This window comes from Aquarana catesbeiana, linkage group LG09, assembly GCF_042186555.1.
Source record: "Aquarana catesbeiana isolate 2022-GZ linkage group LG09, ASM4218655v1, whole genome shotgun sequence".
Taxonomy (NCBI): Eukaryota; Metazoa; Chordata; class Amphibia; order Anura; family Ranidae; genus Aquarana; species Aquarana catesbeiana.
In genome coordinates this window covers 14,894,543-14,915,526 of record NC_133332.1, presented here as the reverse complement: position 1 = coordinate 14,915,526, position 20,984 = coordinate 14,894,543, and the positions used below count along the sequence as shown (strand labels likewise).

Here is a 20,984-nt window from a genome sequence, read left to right as displayed (position 1 = left end):
ATGCACACGTACCCCAAAAAGGGCCAAAACGCGCATCACACTTGCAGTGAGATTATTTCATAGCCACTTGCTGACCGCCCTATAGCAGTTTCACTGCTACAGGGCAGCAGCTCTGTGCAGGATCATGTGTGTGTATATATATATGTGATCCTGCACTTCTGCCAGTAGGGGGTGCACTTCTGCCATCAGGGGTGCACTTCTGCCATCAGGGGGCGCACTTCAGCCAGCAGGGGGCGCACTTCAGCCAGCAGGGGGCACACTTCGGTCAGCAGGAGGCATACTTCCGCCAGCGGGGGCGCACTTCTACAAGCAGGGGGCACACTTCGGTCAGCAGGAGGCATACTTCGGTCAGCAGGAGGCATACTTCGGCCAGCAGGGGCGCACTTCTACAAGCAGGGGGCACACTTCTACCAGCAGGAGGCGCACTTCAGCCACCAGGAGGCATACTTCGGCCAGCAGGGGCGCACTTCTACAAGCAGGGGGCACACTTCTACCAGCAGGAGGCGCACTTCAGCCACCAGGAGGCATACTTCGGCCAGCAGGGGCGCACTTCTACAAGCAGGGGGCGCACTTCTTCCAGCAGGGGGGCGCACTTCGGCCAGCAGGGGGCGCACTTCGGCCAGCCGGGGGCGCACTTCTGCCAGCAGGGGGAGCATGTGATTATTCATAGCAGAAGCCGATCTGCGGGTGCTGAGCACTCAGTGTCCTCTGGCACCCACCGATCGCCGGTAAAACACACAGACTGGGGATCTGTCTACGTAAATGAGGCAGATCTCCGTTCTGACAGGAAGGAATGAATTCTGTGTTCCTGCAAAGCAGGGACTAGAATCCATCTCTTCCCTAGTAAAAGCAGTGAATAGTACACAAAAACACTGGCTAGGCACACAGTTAACCCTTTGATCGCCCTAGATGTTAACCCCTTCCCAGCCAGTGTCATTTAGTACAGTGACAGTGCATATTTTTAGCACTGATCACTGTATTGTGCCACTGGTCCCCAAACAGTGTCAGTTAGTGTCAGATTGTCCGCTGCAATGTCACAGTCCCACTATATGTTGTTGATCGCCGCCATTACTACCATAAAAAAAAAAAAAAATCATAAATATATCCCATAGTTTATAGACGCTATAACGTTTGTGTAAACCAGGGGTGGCCACGTTTTGTGTCACCTCTTTATGTGTGTGCACTTTTTTTGGCACCGGGTGGAGTTTTTGGCTGTGTTTCACACGCCCCTGGCTTTTAAAAAAAAAAGGGGTGGGCAACCTCGACCCTCCAGCTGGGGTGAAACTACAAGTCCCAGGAGACATTGCAAGACCCTGACCATCCCAGGCATGACTCCTAGAGGCAGAAGCATGACGGGATTTGTAGTTTCACCACAGCTGAAGTGCCAAGGTTGCGTACCCCTGGTGTCAACCAATCAATATACGCTTATGGGGATTTTTTTTTTACCAAAAATATGTAGCAGAATACATATCGGCCTAAATTGATGAAGAAATTTGATTTTTAAAATTTTTTTTATTGGATATGTTTTATAGCAGAAAGTAAAAAAATGCTGTTTGTTTTTCAATATTTTCGGTCTTTTTTCATTTGTAGCGCAAAAAATAAGAAACCCAGAGGTGATCAAATACCACCCAAAGAAAGCTTTATTTGTGGGGAAAAAATGACATGAATTTTGTTTGGGTACAGCGTCGCACGACCGCGCAATTGTCATTTAAAGTAATGCAGTGCCAAAAATGCAAAAAGCGGCCTGGTCATGAAGGAGAGGGGGGTAAATCTTCCGAAGGCGAAGTGGTTAATGACACCCCAAACATGGCTAGTAGATGAACATTTTTTTCATGTGACGAAATGCGCAGTACAGAAATGCATGTGGCTCAGTGCCCAAAAAAGGTGCAAAGTTAGTTTGGCGCCTTTGTTGCGTGTAAGGCCGCCCATTCAAGTAAATAGGCTGCCCGACAGTTGCACAAAATAGCATGAAAAAAAAAAAAAAACGGGTATAAGTGCGTTGCCCAGGTGTGAGTGGGGCCTGAAAAATTGCCTTTATAAATGAGCGAACGGTTTTAGAATTTATCAATAAGACCCAGAACTGCTTCACACATGGCTGAATCAAAAAAGTCTCTTTAAAGCCCCTCCCCTGACCCCGCTACTCTCACTTTCACAATGCTAGCCCCCCTGCTTTTTCGGCTTCCACAAAATACCCTGTACTGTAACTGATGGGGGCATCAGCCCCTCGGTCATGGTACAATGTTAGTCACTAGGCCAGAACACTGCATTATGGGAGGCGATCACACACTCCCAGTCCCTGCAAGAACCAGATAGTCATACCCAGGAGTTCCATATTTTTTAGTAGCTGAATGAGGCACAAAGGGGGGGGGGGGGTTACTGAGTTGGGGGGGTTGTGCTTTAACTCCTTTAAGGTCCTATAAGAAGTCGTTATCACCGGGAGAGGGGTTTTTCAATTATGTGATCACTGTGATTGGCTTCTGCAAGATGAGATGGCCCTCAAAACCGACCTGGTGCTTCATATATAAATGTAACGGTGTATGGCTCCAGCCAGTGCTGCTCCAACCACACCTACTGACGCGTTTCGCCTCGCCCACCAGGGCTGGTGTCGTGTACCTGATCGGAGTCTGAAGTGACAAGGTCAACCTCTCTTGTATCTCCAGCCCAGGTCCCGCTGAGAGTGGGAAGCCGAGGGAAAGGAGGAACATGAGTGCCTGCAGATGTAGGCCCGGAAAACTTGCAGCAGAGGATGCGACTCTTGGAAGGCAGGAAGTTGCAGCTGGTCACAGGACTGTAGTCGCAGACACTCAGAGGGTAGTGTTGAGCCAAGCAGGAAACAGAAGAGAGGTCACTAGGATAGCCGGGTTCTGTAGCAGGCGGGCAGCAGGGTACCAAGGCATTAGACAGGGGCAAGGCCAAATGGGAAGCCGGGATCAGGAACCAGTAGTCAGGAGTATAGGAGAGTCCAGAAGCAGGGTCAAGGAAAGCCAAGTTCAGCAACGGGTATCAAGCAGGATAACAGCCGGATTCAGGGTATCAGGGAACAGCTTAAGATCAGTCAGCATTGAGCAGAGGTCAGTGCGTCCCTTTAAATAGGCCGTCTGGCGCCAAAGGGAACTGTGGATGCGCTCCCGCGAGCACGCACATTCCTTTGCGCATTGGCGCATCTGCGATCCACCAAGTTCCGTATGCGTGCACGAGCACACCCGATGCGCTACAACAGTTCTCTTACAGCTGGGTGACAGAGGTTGGTTTGAGCGGCGTCTCGTATTGAATATGCCTACACTCCTGAATTGGTGTGCTGATTCCTATTCCCACATTCTGGACACCGGCAGGGGTATATACGTGACCACTGTGATTGGCTGTCACAGCGATCACGTGATCCGAAGCCCCGGACCGGGAACCATGGGTGATGGCTTGGTCACTGTGCTGGGAGCGCTGAGTGAGCGCTGCATATACGCTTGACGCTGGCGTGAAGATGTTAAGATGCGCTATGGGCTTTCTAATTTATATGATCCTTGTGATTGGCTGTAATGAAGATCACGTGATCTGGTGCCCATCCTGCCAACCACTGATACCCATCTGTGATGGTATGGTCACTGTGCTGGGAATGCTCAGGGAATCTGAGAAAAGCCTATTTTCTTGGAGCTGCATATATATGTGACGCTGGAGTAAACGTGTTCCGGAAGGCAATTTATGGGCTTTCTTATTATACGATCACTGCGGTTGGTTGTCATAACGATCACTTGATCAGGAGCCCATCCTGCCAACTACTGGTAGCTGTCTGTTCACTGTGCTGGGAGCAGGGGCGTTGCTAGGTCTACAAAAGATCTGGGGCTAGAGCCCATAGCAGCGTAGTAAAGAAAGTCATACGCTTGGGCGGGCATACACATGTATATACAGTAATATACGTGTGAGTGTATATATATCCCCAGAGAGCCCCCCGCTTACATCAGGGTCCCCAGAGAGCCCCCCCTTACATCACCTTACATCAGGGTCCCCAGAGAGCCTCCTCCTTACATCAGAGTCCTCAGAGAGCCTCCCCCTTCCATCAGGGTACCCAGAGGGCCCCCCCCACTTACATCAGGGTTCCCAGAGAGGCCCCCTTACATTAGGGTCCCCAGAGAGCCTCCCCCTTAAATCTGGGTCCCTAGAGAGCCTAGGCCTTAAAATCAGGGTCCCAAGAGAGCCTCTCCCTTACATCAGGGTCCCCAGAGAGCCCCCCACTTACATAAGGGTCCCCAGAGAGCCTCCCCTCCCCTTGGAGACCCCTGCAGAGACTCGGGGCTATTGGCCTCAGATTCGGGGCTATAGCCTCAAAAGCCACCCCCTAGCAACGCCCCTGGCTGGGAGCACTTAGGGCATCAGAGGAAAGCCCATTTCCATGGAGCTGTATATATGTATGATGCTGGCGTAAACATGTTTAGGATTTGCCAGTGGCATTTCATGGACATTCCTATTATATGATCGCTGTTGTTGGCAGTCACAGCGATCAGAAGCCCAGAAGCCCATCCTACCAGCCACTGGTAGCCATCGGTGATGACGTGGTCACTGTGCTGGGAGTGCTTAGGGCCTCAGATGAAAGCCCATCTCCATGGAGGTCCATATGTGTGACGCCGGCGTAAACACAATAATAATACAATTGTGATCTGGTACCTATTGTGCCATGCTTACATCCTGATACATGTCAAAACAAAATATTTGCCCATGGGACTTTAAATTAGGTATGGTAGATGGGTAATAAAATTGCAATTTATTGAATAGAAATTGACACATACATATAAAAGTTGTTTAGAATGTCAAGCTGGATAATAACATACATCAATATTAAAATATACATGAAGCTGATATGCTTCTCCCTATACAAGTCTTACACAGCCAGGTTGTTTGAATTAAATTAAAGTGCATCCAATAACTTGACGCGTTTCGTCAATGTAGTTTTACTTCTTGAGGAGTGGATGCCAACCAACATGTGATCTATAAGCTAAAAACGGATATATGAATTATATTGTAGCACTCTCTAAAGTTGTGGGAAGTACAAATACTCTACGAGTGTCCTAAATAAAACAGAACTTCTAAATCAGCTTGAAACTTGATCTAGAACAGCCTTTCTCAACCTTTTTTTATCCAAGAGGAACCCTTGAAGTAAATTTCAGGACTTGGGGGAACCCCTTCTAAAACCAATTTGTTGGAGATCAGTGGGAAAGATTACCCTTTTGCCATGGTGGTCATAATGCCTCCATTATAGACAGCTAAATAGACCATCAGTGTTATGCAGTTGGCTCTGCCGATTGGCATAGGCTCCAGAATTATGCAAGCACCATCAAATGGGATGTCAATCAGCCACAGCTCAAGGAGCCCCAAGCAAACTCTGGAGGAACCCTAGGGTTCCAGGGAACACTGGTTGAGAAAGCCTGATCTAGAATAACACTTCCAAATGGTGACCGCTGCTCAATGTCTGTCCCGGGAATGGTGGAAGGGAACCCCATGGCATCCTATGGGAAAACCCAAGGGCCGAACTCGAGAGTGCATGGATGGAATGGGAAGATGCAAAATGACAGGAAACGATCAACAATCCTAAGAAAGAGAATGATAGTGAAACAAAATTGTGGGTGTAGAAAATATTTTGTCCCTTGGGTTTTCCCATTGGGTGCCATGATTCCCTTCCACCATTCCCAGGACAGACATTGAGCAGTGGTCACCACTTGGAGGTGTTATTCTAGATCAAGTTTCAAGCTGATTTGTAAGTCCTGTTTTATTTAGGACACTCATATGTACAGTATCTGTACTCCCCACACCTTTAGAGAGTGCTACAAAACAATTTATGTATCCATTTTTTTTTTTTAGCCGACAGATCACGTTGGTTGGCATCCACTCCTGAAGAAGTGAAACTACATTCGACGAAACGCGTCAAATTATAGGATGTGTTTTCATTTAATTCAAACAACCTGGCTGTGTAAAACTTGTATAGGGAGAAGCATAGCTGCTTGATGCAAATTTTATACTGATATATGTTTTTATCCGACTTGACATTCTCAACAACTTTTATATGTATGTGTCAATTTCCATTCAATAAATTGCTATTTTATTATCCATGTATCATACCTCGTGCTCCCAACAAAAATAGTGACACATGTATGTGCCAGCAGAGAATAAAGCCACTGCCATGCTGCCTTATATATGCGTTCGACCAGCGGGAATTCTGAATGAACATATATATATATATATATATATATATATATATATATATATATATATATATATATATATATATATATATACATATACATATACATATACATACATACACTATATTGTCAAAAGTATTGTGACACCTGCCTTTACACGCACATGGACTTTAATGGCATCCCAGCCTTCATCCGTAATGTTCATTATTCTGTTGGCCCACCCTTTGCAGCTATAACAGCTTCAACTCTTCTGTCCACAAGGTTTAGGAGTGTGTCTATGGGAATGTTTGACCATTCTTCCAGAAGAGCATTTGTGAGGTCAGGCACTGATGTTGGATGAGAATGCCTGGCTTGCAGTCTCCGCTCTAATTCATCCCAAAGGTGTTGAGGGCAGGACAGTCAAGTTCCTCCCCACCAAACTCACTCATCCATGTCTTTATAGACCTTGTTTTTTGTACTGGTCCATTTGGTGGAGGGGGGATTATGGTGTGGGGTTGTTTTTAAGGGCTTGGCCCCTTAGTTCCAGTGAAGGGAACTCTTATGCCCTGTACACACGGTCGGACATTGATCGGACATTCCGACAACAAAATCCATCGGAATTTTTTTGACGGATTTTGGGCCAAACTTGTCTTGCATACACACGGTCGCACAAAGTTGTCGGAAAATCTGATCGTTCTGAACGCGGTGACGTAAAATACGTACATTGGGACTATAAACGGGGCAGTGGCCAATAGATTTCGTCTCTTAATTTATTCTGAGCATGCGTGGCACTTTGTGCGTCGGATTTGTGTACACACGATCGGAATTTAAACGATCGGATTTTGTTGTCGGAAAATTTTATATCCAGCTCTCAAACTTTGTGTGTCGGAAATTCCGATGGAAAAAGTCCGATGGAGCCCACATATGATCGGATTTTCCGCCAACACAATCCGATCGCACTTTTTCGTGCCGACCGTGTGTACAGGGCATTAAGGAGTCAGCATACCATAGACATTTTGGACAATTTCATGCTCCCAACTTTGTGGGAACAGTTGGGAACAGTTTGGGGACGGCCCCTTCCTGTTCCAACATGACTGCGCACCAGTGCACAAAGCAAGGTCCATAGAAACATGGATGAGCGAGTCTGGGGTGGAGTACACCCCTCAGATTTTTGGAAATATTTTTTATATATATATATATATATATAATTTTTTATTATTTATCTTTTCATGTGACAACACTGAAGAAATGACACTTGTCTACAATGTAAAGTAGTGAGTGTACAGCTTGTATAACAGTGTAAATTTGCTGTCCCCTCAAAATAACTCAACACACAGCCATTAATGTCTAAACCGCTGGCAACAAAAGTGAGTACACCCCTAAGTGAAAATGTCCAAACTGGGCCCAAAGTGTCAATATTTTGTGTGGCCACCATTATTTTCCAGCACTGCCTCAACCCTCTTGGGCATGGAGGTCACCAGAGCTTCACAGGTTGTCACTGGAGTCCTCTTCCCCTCCTCCATGATGACATCACAGAGCTGGTGGATGTTAGATCCCTTGCGCTCCTCCACCTTCTGTTTGAGGATGTCCCACAGATGATCAATAGGGTTTAGGTCTGGAGACATGCTTGGCCAGTCCATCATCTTTACCCTCAGCTTCTTTAGCAAGGCAGTGGTCATCTTGGAGGCATGTATGGGGTCGTTATCATGTTGGAATACTGCCCTGCAGCCCAGTCTCTGAAGGGAGGGGATCATGCTCTGCTTCAGTATGTCACAGTACATGTTGGCATTCATGGTTCCCTCAATGACCTGTAGCTCCCCAGTGCCGGCACCACTCATGCAGCCCCAGACCATGACACTAAATGACCAAAACACACTAAAGAGAGTAAACTACAAAAAAGATTTATTATCTATACAAAACTGAGCACAGAAAAAATGTGTACACAACCACCCCTAAAAGACAGATATGGTGGGAATACCGGTAAGGAGAATCCCACCAAATTATCTGTACCCTTCCTGTAAACAGTATATAATCCCTCATAAAAGAGTGAGGAAGCCCGCAAATGGGGAGGTTCCTCCCTACCCCAATATATAGCACCCCCCCTATAGCACCTATGAGACCCCCTACTACCTGAGAATACAGGCTAAACCATACAATTCCTGAGGGGACAGCGTAATAATGCAAATGCACTAAATGTTCACGCTGTTCCCAAACACGAACAGCTCAATGGCTAGCCATGGTACCTGCAGTCCGTCAGTCACGAGAAGAAAGAGGATGGTAAAAAGTGGGGACAAATGGGACAGGAAAAATAAACAATGAAAGGACAAAAAAAATCTATGATCGAATGCTGTAATGTAGGAGAGAACAGAGGGGCCTAATTCCGCCTGGTAGGAGTTGGTATATCCTGAGATGTAGATCAATCCAAAGTTCTCTTCCTGTGTTATTTTAAATAAGCATATAGCAAATGTCCAACATAGTATTACCACTGGATATGAAAGCGATGTGTAACCACACAAGTGGGGACATGCGAGTGTATAGATGTGCACTATACCCATATGCCGAGGGGTCTATAATAAGACAGTGGGGTTGATTTACCAAAGGCCAATAGACTGTGCACCTTGGAAAGTGCAATTGCACTCTGCAAGTGCAGTCGCTCCAGAGCTTAGTAAATGAGGTAAAGCTTCACTTTGCAAAGAATACCCAATCACGTGCAAGGAAAATAAAAAAAAAAAAAACAGCATTTTTGCTTGAGTATAAATAGGAGGGATTGGGGTAAAATTACCCCTGGGACTTTTAAGGTGCTTAACAGTATCAAGTCAAACCAGATAAATAATGTATGCAAAATCTGAACTATCTAAAAATGGATCTTTTATTCAAAATTTTTATTACAAAATATCACCGAGACATCTAAAAACAAACAATCTTTCAATCTGAATCCATCAATTGTGATAAGATATTGACAAAACCACTCAATGAATACCACTCAACATGTTTCGCTCAATTTGTGAGCTTCATCAGGAGTTTTGGTACATATGTGGCCCATCACAAATCGAAGAGAAGTAGCGTACAGATTGTAGATATGGAAAAAAACATTTTTGCTTGCACATGATTGGTTGATGAAAGTCAGCAGAGCTTCTGCTCATTTACTAAACTCTGGTGCAACTGCTCTTGCCGTGTGCAACTGCACTTTCCAAAGTGCACAGTCTTTTTACCTTCAGTAAATCATCCCCTGTATGTCCTCGTGGCTGAATGGATGCTAAATGAGGATACAAATCCGATGACAATTGATAGCTGTATGTCCTCCTTATATTATAGCAAGCATAAATGCAAAAAGGGTATGTGCAAAAAAGCCAGGATTACTCACTCATTTATGCTTGGAGAGCACCCCCACATTCATACTAATCTACCATCAGTGAGTAATCCTGGCTATTTTGAGGGGACAGCAAATTTACACCGTTATACAAGCTGTACACTCACTACTTTACATTGTAGCAAAGTGTCATTTCTTCAGTGTTGTCACATGAAAAGATAGAAGAAAAGATTTACAGACATGTGAGGGGTGTACTTACTTTTGTCAGATACTGTATATACTGTAACGATCTGGGGTGATTATGCTCAAGTGGTGTATGCATTTCTTTTAGGAACACTGGTCAGTCCAGACTGTGTTTTTTAAGGGCGTGGCAGCCCAATTTTATTTAAACGAAGCCGCGCGCTCCGTGACCGCGCCCGCGGGTCCCGCGGACTTGATCTCTGCCGGGTGACCGCGATTGCGTCACGGAGCAGAAGAACAGGGAGATTCCTATGTAAACAAGCCATTTCACCGTTCTGCCTAGTGACATGACAGAGATCACTGCTCATCGGGAGCAGTGATCGCTGTCATATGAGTTTTAGCCCACCCCCCCCGCAGTTAGAATGACTCCCTAGGACACGCTTAACCCCTTGATCGCCCCCTAGTGTTTAACCCCTTCCCTGCCAGTGTCATTTACACAGTAATCAGTGCACTGATCGCTGTATAAATGACAGTGGTCCCAAAATAGTGTCAGAAGTGTCCGATGTGTCCGCCATAATGTTGCAGTCCCGAAAATAATCACAGATCGCTGCCATTACTAATTAAAAAAAAAAATAATAATAAAAATGCCATAAATCTATCCCCTATTTTGTAGACGCTATAACTTTTGCGCGAACCAATCAATATACGCTTACCAGCTCAACCAAGAGCATAGGTTGAAGGTAGATGAGAAAATCCGCACAGCCGCACTCCAGGAAGATGTAGTTCAAAAATTATTTATACTAAGTGCTTACTCATTACTCATAGAGCATAGGTTGGACAGAACACCTGTGCATCTCAGGCCCTGCACAGGAGTACTGTATATTACATCTTGTGTGAATGAGGCCTAAAAGTAACCTGAAAAACAACAGACTTACTGGCAGGATCACTAGGTGAAAATAAAGGGGGAATAAGAAATTCAGCCACCACATCTTAGAATGAGTATGCTACAATATGTTACATTCTTATTTCTTGGGTTTAGATACATTGTAAACGTTGTTCGGAAGAGATAGCTGAGGGTTTCAATGTATCAAAGTGACTCCAAGGTTATCTAAGAAAATGCCGGATGGTAGAGAGATGTTTACATTGACAAAAGATATAACTGGGCAGGAAAACAACAACAATGGGAATTCTTTTCCTGATAATTCATTTTATTACGGGCGGCCGCGGCATTGTCCCGAGTTCCCGGGAGGATCGCATGGAAGAGCTAATTACTCTGCCGCTGAGTACAGCTAGAAATTCGCTCAATAATCATGTTAATGCAAGAAGGCAGCAAAAAGGGCAACGCCCCAGTCTGCACAACATGGCTGCCCTCACGCCAATGTATTCTTTGAGGGATCTTCCTGGCATCAAGTAAATATCAAGAATAAATTCATTTAACCACACGCCGACCAGCGCACAACGATATACGTCGGCACAATGGCCCGGCTGGGCAAACGGGCATACAGGTACGTCCCCTTTAAGATGCGACAATGTGGGCACGCTCCTTCCTCCTCATTCAAGTGCATCCCATACAGGCAGTCCCATTCGCGTCTATTGTAGGGGGAAATGTTGATGAGCACTCTGATGCGCATGTGCAAAAATGGCAGATGTCTTCCCTGACAGGTGTCTTTGCGCATGTGCGGTAAACTCTGCGCATGCGCAGAAGGTGGAGAGAAACCAATGTGTGCACAGATGTGCCATTGGGTTTGCTCTGGGCCCGAAGCCCTGCAACACATCTGCTAATATGCAGGAAGGGCGGGGGGGGAGGGGGATCAGGTCAAATAAATGTAACTCTCGTCTAGGCGAGGAATGGGGAGGTGCTGCTTTGTAACCCAAATAAACGCCACCAGAAAAATTATTAGAACTGTAAGAGGGGGGCGGGGCATTTCAATATGTGGGAAAAGTACCATGTGGTTTGGTGGGTGCAACGTGTGCACGTTTCTTAGATGACCTCATCAACTGGTTTCTGCTCCTCCACTGTCTCAATCACAGGTTGGGGGTGTGGGGGTGCCCAAGCTGTGTTGCTCTACTGCAGCAGAAAAAGGGCTGGTGATTGGGCTAGCTGTGCTGTGTGACAGTGAGATACGTAGATGATTTACCGCTGCTGTTTCCTGATTCAGAGACACCAGCATACCCCCCCGTAACCTCAACGTTCAGGATTTTAGTTAAGGGAAACAACAACAAATTGCAGCACTAAAAATATCTAACATGTGATAATAAACATGTAAATATGAAATAAACACCCTTTCGAAAGCAAAAAATATGAACAACAAATTATAATCAGATGTCCTTGTGGGCCGCGAGCCCCGATGGATGATGGTAGACACAGGTGGGAGTTGAGCACCATACATAAATAAAAAGTGATCACATTAGGGTTAAAAATGTGGGAAGCTGGAGATGCTATCCCTACGCGTTTCGACTAAACAGTCTTCAACAGGCCCCCCTGCACTTTTTATTTATGTATGGTGTATGGTGTTTTACTACAATAAATCCCATTTGTTTGACCTACACCATGTGGAGCTCCCCTTTTTCTTTTTCCACGTTTCTATGCTGAATTACCATCTTCGGATCATCCCCCTCTGGAAACGGGGAATGTGAGGGGCAGCCGCTCAACTCCCACCTGTGTCTACCATCATCCATCGGGGCTCGCGGCCCACAAGACACCATCTGGTTTGAACATCACGGGAGATCCTCCCCATGCCTTTCTGACGCACTGCTATAGGATAAGTGCGTCCTACTGATCCGGTAAGGGTACCCATTCATTTTCATTGAATATCCACACGTCTTCTGGTGTTCACTGTTGCCTTCCAACTTGAGGAGATATCCCTTCACTATTTTTTATATGGACTTTAAAATTTGCTGTTCCATATTTCACATAAGGACATCTGATTATAATTTGTTGTTCATATTTTTTTGCATTCGAAAGGGTGTTTATTTCATATTTACATGTTTATTATCGCATGTTAGATATTTTTAGCGCTGCACTTTTTGTTGTTATTTCTCAGTGGACTTGGTCTGTTTGTGTGTCAGCTGCTTTTGTTTTTGTTTTTCACATTTAGGGTTTAGCGCAGCATTTTCACTTTCTACAGTTAAGGTAAACAGCCTGGCCATGGAACCGCCCCCCTAGTCTGCTGATCGGACAGTAAAGCTGTATCACCACGACAGGGCCAGGACAAGGGGTGGACAGGAGGGGCGACTGTGGTATCATGTGAGGTGGAGGGGGGGGACCACTAGAAGACTGGAGTTGGAGGGGATTTGTGTTGAGAATGGGAATTTGGAGGGGGGACAGGAGGGAGTTAATATTGTTCTAAGAGGGCTATTTTGGGGAGGTGGGCTAGGAGTGGTGATTTTGGGGAATTTGTGTTGGGAGAGGGGAAAGGGGAAAAGGATTTGTGGTAGGAGGGGGGGGATTTGGGGAGTTTGTGCTTTGAAAGTAATTTGATAGAGAGGAAATAGGTTTTTGGGGGGTGATTTGTACTAGTAGGGATGATTGGGGGGAGGGGGTATTTGTACTAGGAGGGGAAATTTGTAGGGGGATTTTTGCTAGGATGGGGAATTTGTCCTGGAAAGGGGAGGTTTGGAGGGGGGGGGATTTGTGCTTGGAAAAACTCCTTGTCTAGAACTTTAGCCACACCTATGCAGATGCGAAGGTGCATGTGTGTGAGAGCATGTGTAATATCAAGACCGAATGGACAGAAATACCACCTAGCGATTTGAAACTCACAAGTCTTATTTATTTTTTTTTTTGGGCGCGATTTCATGTGTCATGCTTGGAGCAGCATATTGATTTCAATGGGCTGCCCTATGCGCGTCAAAGTAGCTCATGGGGCTTTCGGCCACGTGATGGTTTGCACATTTTTAAAATTTTTACTGCATTTGTTGTGGATTTTTTCGTGCGGCAAAATGAGCATCTTATTCCTGCATTTGGGGTGCCATTAACCAATAATGGCTCTGCAAGCATGACCTGTTGGCAGGGCAGCCCATTGAAATTAAAATGTTGCGCAAATTTTCAACAAAATACAGAACCACTGTTGTATCTGCGGAGGTGTGGCCTAAGTCCTAGACTAGGAGTTCGCCCCATGTGCGCCCCTAGGGGCATGTCATTGTGGCTTCAGCTGTCCATTCAGCAGACTTGGGGTGGTTCCGTGACCGGGCTGTATTCTTTAACCGAAATACTGAACGGTGAGGTCACTGCGGGTGTACCGGCGTATCTGGATCACATCCGCAGAAAATCGTCGACGTATCTCACTTGTGTATTCCACTTTAGATCGTAATGTCTTACGTCAGCCTTGTTCCTGTTTTGCCGTGAGGCTTGTTATACTACCGCGGAAACAAAATTCTACCCCCCCCCACCCCCTACCTGAATCCATGTCCTCTATCGTCGCAGTTTCATACGTGCAGCTGTTTTTCTAGGAATGTGAATTGTAAGCACCGCTCGCGCGCCCTTCTGGGAGCCGCCGGCACGGAAACTGTTGCTTGAGACAATTCAGTGGCGGATTAACTTTGATGCACACAACTAATAAATTAATATGATTAAATTAATGAGCAGTGCGGCCGTTGCCAAACTTCAGCGGTCCAGCATCGGTTTTTGCGGGGGGATGGGCTCGGGATCTGGCGGTTCCCCTGTGGTGAGCGGTTCACGGGTAAGCTACACATTGTCACAGTGATAAATGACATATCCCAGGGTGCATTGCTTTCCATCTGCTCCAACACAGAAAAATATGAAAAAAAATATCGAGTGCACACTGCGCCGCAGCTTATGTCCAAATCCTCGTCCGCTCCCACATCTGAGCTGTGCGTATTTCACCTTCCAGTTAAAACTTCAGTTTTATGTACCGTATATTTCTTGAAATCTCTGTCATGTAAGTTCCCGGGGGTCCCTTTGTTGAATGATGTGTTTTTGTCTCGTGATTTAGTTGCGGTGGATTTGGGCGCATATACTTAAAATTAAAATTAAAGGAACACCAAGAACATCATTTATGGCACTTGAAAAGTAAACCCAAACTCTAAATCTCGTGACGCTTGATGTTTCATTAAAATAATTCCTGGTGATCCTGCCATGAAGATCCTTGTTCAGGCACTTCCTGTTATAGAGGGCCTGCGCTTTGCCCATGTGTTCCAGTTGCAATTTCTTTCTTCTTTCTCTTTCATTTGGTTTCTTTTCCTCTCCTTTCCTTTAATTTCTTTTCATCTATTTTCTTCTTCTTTGCTTTCCTTATCTTTCCCTTCTTTTCCCTTTCCTTTTCCCTTTTCCTTCTTTTTTCTTTATTTTTTTACCTTTCCCCTACCATTGTTCTCCTTAATTTGCTCTACCTATCCCCCCCTTCCTTTCCCTTTCCCTTCTCTCTCCTTCCTTCTCTCTTTCTTATTCCTTCTAAGTTTCTCCCATTCTCTCTATCTCTCTCCTTCTCTTTCTCTTCTCTCTCTCTCTCTCTCTCTCTCTCTCTCTCTCTCTCTCTCTCTCTCTCCTTCTCTTTCTCTTCTCTCTGCTCTCTCTCTTTCTCCTTTGCTCTCTCTCCCTATCTCCCCCCCTCTCTCTCCCCCTCCCCCTCTCTCCCTATCTCCCCCCTCTCTCTCCCCCTCCCCCGCTCTCTTGCTCTCCCTCTCTCTCCCCCTCTCTCTCCCTCTCTCTCTCCCCTGTTCTCCCCCTTCTCCCCTTCCCTCCCCCCCCTTTTCTCTCTCTCGCTCTTGCGTGCTTTCTCTCTTCCCCCCTCTCTTCCCTCTCCCTCTCTCCCCCTTCTCTCTCTCTCTCTCCCTTTTCTCCCCCCTCTCTCTCCTGTTCTCCCCCTCTCCTTCTCTCTCTCTCTCTCTCTCTCTCTCTCCCTTTTTCTCCCCCCTCCCCCTCTCTCTCCTGTTCTCCCCCTCTCCCCTTCTCTCTCTCTCTCTCTCTCCCCCTTTTCTCTCTCGCTCTTGCGTGTTCTCTCTCTCCCCACTCTCTCACATCTCTCTCTCTCCTCTCTCTCTCTCTCGCGTTATTCTTTCTCCTTCTCTCTCTCTCTATATATTCTTTCTCTTTCTTCATTCTCTCTCTCTCTCTCCACACTCTCTCGCCTCTCTCTCTCCCCTCTCTTCCCCCCTCTCTCTCCCCCTCTCTCCCCCTCTCTCTCCCCCCCTCTCTCTCCCCCTCTCCCCCCCCTCCCCTCCTCTTTTCTCTCTCTCTCTCTCCACACTCTCTCGCCTCTCTCCCCTCTCTTCCCCCCTCTCTCTCCCCCTCTCTCCCCCTCTCTCTCCCCCCCTCTCTCTCTCCCCTCTCTTCCCCCCTCCCCCCCCCCCTCTCCCCCCCTCTCTCCCCCCCTCTCTCTCCCCCTCTCTCCCCCCCCCTCCTCTTTTCTCTCTCTCTCTCTTTGTTGTGCTCTTATGTTGCCACCATGTCTCATGGGTTTCTGGTGGAGTCTACACACATGGTCCAGTGTATACACCATGAGAACTACCATACATCTATAGAGAAGGCCATAGTTCCGAAGGCCTAAGTATTAGTCACATGGTGTTCTCTGAAGGATAGAAGCAGTCAATCGCAACCCTTCTTTTTCACGGTGATCAAATGACAAAGTGTCTAGACCTTTGTGGGCAGGGCTGAAGGGAGCCCAGAGCAGCATTTTCTCCAGGAAAGTTCATTAACGAATCCCTTACACTTTATCCACCCCAGCCTCTAAAATGTCATAGACGCTTTAACATGTCAATGTCGTCTCATTAAAATAATTGCCAGTGATCTTGCCATTATGGCGCTTCCTTTTATAGGGTGACAGCACTCCACCCCATCTCCCAGTTGTGCTCCTACGTTGTCACCCTGTCACACAGGCTTCTGATGGTGTCTACACACATTACACAGACACGGTCCACTGTTATCACCATCAGGAGACCCGTCCCGAGAAATGCCATGGATCTATAATTGGAGAATGTTTTGGTATCGTTCACGTGACGCTCGCTGAAGGATAGAAGCAGCCAATCACAATCCTTTCCTTGGGGAAATCCTTTCCTTCCTTCCAAGGGAATGTAAAGACAAAGCGCCTAAACTTTAGTGGATAGCACTGAAGGGAGCCTGAAGCAGCATTTTATCCAGGAAAGGTTATTTTAATTACCCATTGCTTACTCTTCCTCCAATTACTCTGTCCATTCTGGCAAGACTATAAGCATAGCCCTTTGACTTATTGAAGAACTTTGGCCAGAATAAGTCAATGGTATCTATGCTGTAGTCTGTTACTAGAATTATTACAACAGTTTTTGCTTTTCTGATTCTGAGTCCCCCATACTGATTTTGTTGTTATAGTTTTTTTTACCAGTTGATCCCGCTAGTAGATTATTTATGTTGCCACGTTTTGGAACGGTCCAAGCTGTCCAGCAGAATTGACCATTACAGAGGCTGGGACAAACCATATATCACTACTCAGCGGCAGGGTTGTCTTTTTTTTTTTATTGATTGGACCCTGGGAAAACATTTTCGTGGGCGCTCCTGAATCCACTTATCAACTAATTACGGGCAGTGCAGGCTCAAGGGGAAGCTGCCTTGGGCCCCCACAACAATGACTGTGCCCGGGGCAGCTGCCCCTTTTGCCCTGTGTTAAAGACGGCCCTGCCCTGCGGGGATATGGGTGTGATGCTTACAGTGGTCAGGTTTATGTTTAAATTTTTTTTTTTTTAATGGAGTGGTAGCTGCAGTTGGCCTTTAATATGTCTCTTTCTCAAAGTCCATCTAAGATTTCCCTGGCCCCAGGGTGACAACGCTCCTGTGTGATTTTCCTGAAGAACCAACAGCGTTGTCATCCTATTCTAGGAAGTGGAAATATAGCAGATCCAATGGCAGGATCCACAGGCAGTTCAACTATGTTACAGGGAGGACTCAGAAAGTCAAAATATTAATGCTACCGTCAGACTGCATCATATACTATATGGCCTTTTTTTGAAATTTTGTCCGGAGTTCTACATTAACATGTACAGGTCCACTTTATTTTTATAAATCTGCTGAGTTGCTAAAATGTAGGTAAAAAAAAAAAGTCTGGATCGAACCCAGAAGGAAGCTTCTCCCACCGATTGACACCCAGTCAACTGCAGCCAGAACATATGGCCATTATTAGGTCAACAATGGCATCTTCATGCCCAAAAGGCGGGGTGGGGAATGCCCTGGCCATAGCTGATTGGGTGGCAGTGGGCGGTATTGACCGCTACCCCTTGTGGGTTTGATCTAAACCCAATTTCACGCACATTACTGCCACGCAAAAGTTCGCTTTTGCCCTCAAAAAGAAAATAAGAATTGATCCAACATTTAATTTTGAGTTTAACAACCTCTTCGTTAAAATCTACAGACCAGAGTTCTTCAACATAATATTAAAAATAATCGCTGGTTGCTGTTCCCGCCCCCCCCCCCCCCCCCAAGGGCAGAAGGAATTTGCATGCATCCATCTGCACGCAGCCGCCACTACAAACAGAAAACTTATATTTTCCACAGAGCTGATTTGTCGCTTTTGAAATATATGAACTCGCTGCGCACTCACAAACATTGAAATGTAGCCCCGCGTTCAAATTTATTTAACTTGATTAAGTACGGAGAGACAAAATAGCATAAATTATGCCTCTCATAAATGTTATATATTCGGGAACATATGGCGAGGGCTTTTTTTTTCCCCCTTCCACCGTGAGTCAAAAGGAATTCTTAATTAACATTTGTGCCATCAAACCGCAGCGACTTTGTGAGCGCCGGTGACATCTCTGAGGCTTGAGAAAAAAAAAAAAAAGAAAATATAAAAATGTAGCCCATGTTCTGCTCGGACCATATGTTCAGTGTTTAACGATAGGCAGCTTGTTTGTATCCCAGTAATGTAAAGAACGGTTGAAGAAACATATATAGGGTAACGTTCGATCGGTCATGTTTTCCACCAGAGGACGTTAAAAGATTTTCTCTTCTGTTCATTAAAAAGGGCACGGCTGAGTTCTTGAAGATCTTGACCGTTGGGTAGAGATGATCACCAGTTTGCTCTGAACTTTGGTTCCAACCAAAACCCAGGAGGAAGCTTCTCCCACCCATTGCCACCCAATCAACTGTAACCAGAACATGTGGCCATATTAGGTCAACAATGTCATGAGCATCCTCAGCCCCAATGGCAGGGTGGGGAATATCCTGGCCACAGCTGATTGGGTGGCAGTGGGCGGTGGTGACTGCCCCCTTCTGGGTTTAATCTAAACCCAATTTCAGACCGAATCCACTCCCCTCTCATTGCCCCCAATCAATTGCAGCCAGGCAATTCCCAACCTCACAGCTGGGGGTGGGGATGCTCATGACATCGTTGACCTAATCTAGCCAGATGTTCTGGCTGCAGTTGATTGGTTGGCAATGGGTGGGAGGGATGGCTTTCTTCTTGGTTTTTCTTTATTGTTTGTGTAATGGCAAATGAGGAGCAACTAATGCTTGGATATTTTCCTTCTGGGTTTGATCTAAACCCAATTTCAGACCGAATCCTGAAGGAAGTTGCCACTCCCGCCCATTGCAGTCCTATCAATTGCAGCCAGGACGTTTCCCACCCCGCCTCTGGGGGTGGGGATGCTCATGAAATTATTGACCCAATATGCCCACATGCTCTGGCTGCAGTTGATTGGGTGGCAATGGGTTTGATCTAAACCCAATTTCAGACCAAACCCCAGAAGGAAATTGCCACTCCTGCCCATTGCCTCGCAACCAACTACAACCAGGGCATTTTCACTCCACCTTCACTTTCACTTTCACTGCACCTACACAATTGGGTGGGTTTGCTCATGACAACATTGACCTAAAATGCCTAATATGCCTCTGGTCGCAGGTGATTGGTTGGCACAGGCAGGAGTTATAGCTTCGTTCTGGGATTGATCTGAACCCAAGTTTAGACTGAACCCAGAAGTTGCCACTCCCGCCCATTATTCACATAGGTTGGACTTGATGGACTTGTGTCTATTTTCAACCTCACCTACTATGTAACTGTGTAACTATGTTATCACCCAATCAATCGTGGTGAGGGCATTATTTGTTTTGCAGTTGCATGTAGACAGTGGAAGGGGATGCTCATGATATAAATTCAATATGGCCAAATACTCTGGAAGCGTTGGGCAGCAGCTAGAGATTCCTTCCGAGTTTAGTTTGAATCCAAATTCGACCAGGCCTGTGCTCATCCCTTCTGTTGGGCTCTAGTGCCAACTGCAGGAGTAAGACACTATCATTCCTCCAGTTTTTGCTGTCGTTTCCCATGGCTTCTTTTTCCATGTTGCCCTCTGTGGTGACCTGACTTGCTTCTTTTTGTTTGGCTTGAACTGATCCTGAATTCTGTTGCTGACTTTGTCCAGTATTTGTCCTGGTCTTCTGCCTGTTGGTCTCGATCTCTCCTATCTAGTTCTTGTTTCCAACATCTCCTAACTTTTCTGACTCCACAATTGGTGCTGATTCAATTCACATCTGTTCTGTCCCAGCTATGTTCTTCAATCCTGCTCTTCTCTCTAACCTCCTCATTGTCCCCTCCCAACTGTCATGTTCTGCGGTGTCACCAGTGGAGGCACATACAGGAAGATGGCCTTCTTGAAGCAGCACATGGCAAACCTCCAGCCCCACCACCAGGATCTCTGGCAAAGACCGGATGATTCTTAGACTTAAAACCCCATAAGTTCACCTCGCTTCTCATCAAGTGCTATAAGTAATGTCAAACGAATACATTCTGTATACACAAGAAAGCAGCAGGTGTCCTGCAGGGCCAGTGTGAGGACTAGGGTTAGGCTTAAGGTTTGGCCTAAACACAAGTTCAGACTGACCTTTAGCTTCTTGGGCACCCTTGGTGTGCTGATGACATTTCTCCACTCTCATGATATCTATTCTCATCAAGGATCGGGCGCTGGTAAGTATTTTTTGGCCGAATCCAATGGCAGTGGCCATATTTGGTCAATGACCTCACCCAAGTCACCCTGCCCCTTTATTTACATTTAGGGGTGGCTGCAGTTGATTGGGTGGCAGTGGCCATATTTGGTCAATGACCTCACCCAAGTGACCCTGCCTCTTTATTTACATTTAGAGGTGGGACCTTGGAGATGTTGCTCAGTGCAGAAAAGTGATGTGATGAGAAGTGTTGGTGGTGATTTTTTTTTTGTTTCACCAAGCTGGTGGGTATCACTCATCATGATTATGTCAATCATACCACGGGATTGGATGATGGATGTACATAGTAGGACATTTTTGGGGATTTTTATTATTTGACTTGTCAAAAGGTGCCATTATTTACAGATTTACATTTTTTTTTGGGGGGGGGGGGGTTTGGGGTTACTCGATTACGTGGAAGCGATGG

The 20,984-nt window shown here is 46.1% G+C and overlaps 1 protein-coding gene across 7 annotated transcripts in view; it reads left to right on the top strand.

The window, feature by feature from the left end:
* DACH2 (dachshund family transcription factor 2) overlaps positions 1-20,984 on the top strand; it is a 653,893-nt gene that overhangs the window by 260,789 nt on the left and 372,120 nt on the right. The gene's annotated exons all lie outside the window — the stretch shown is intronic.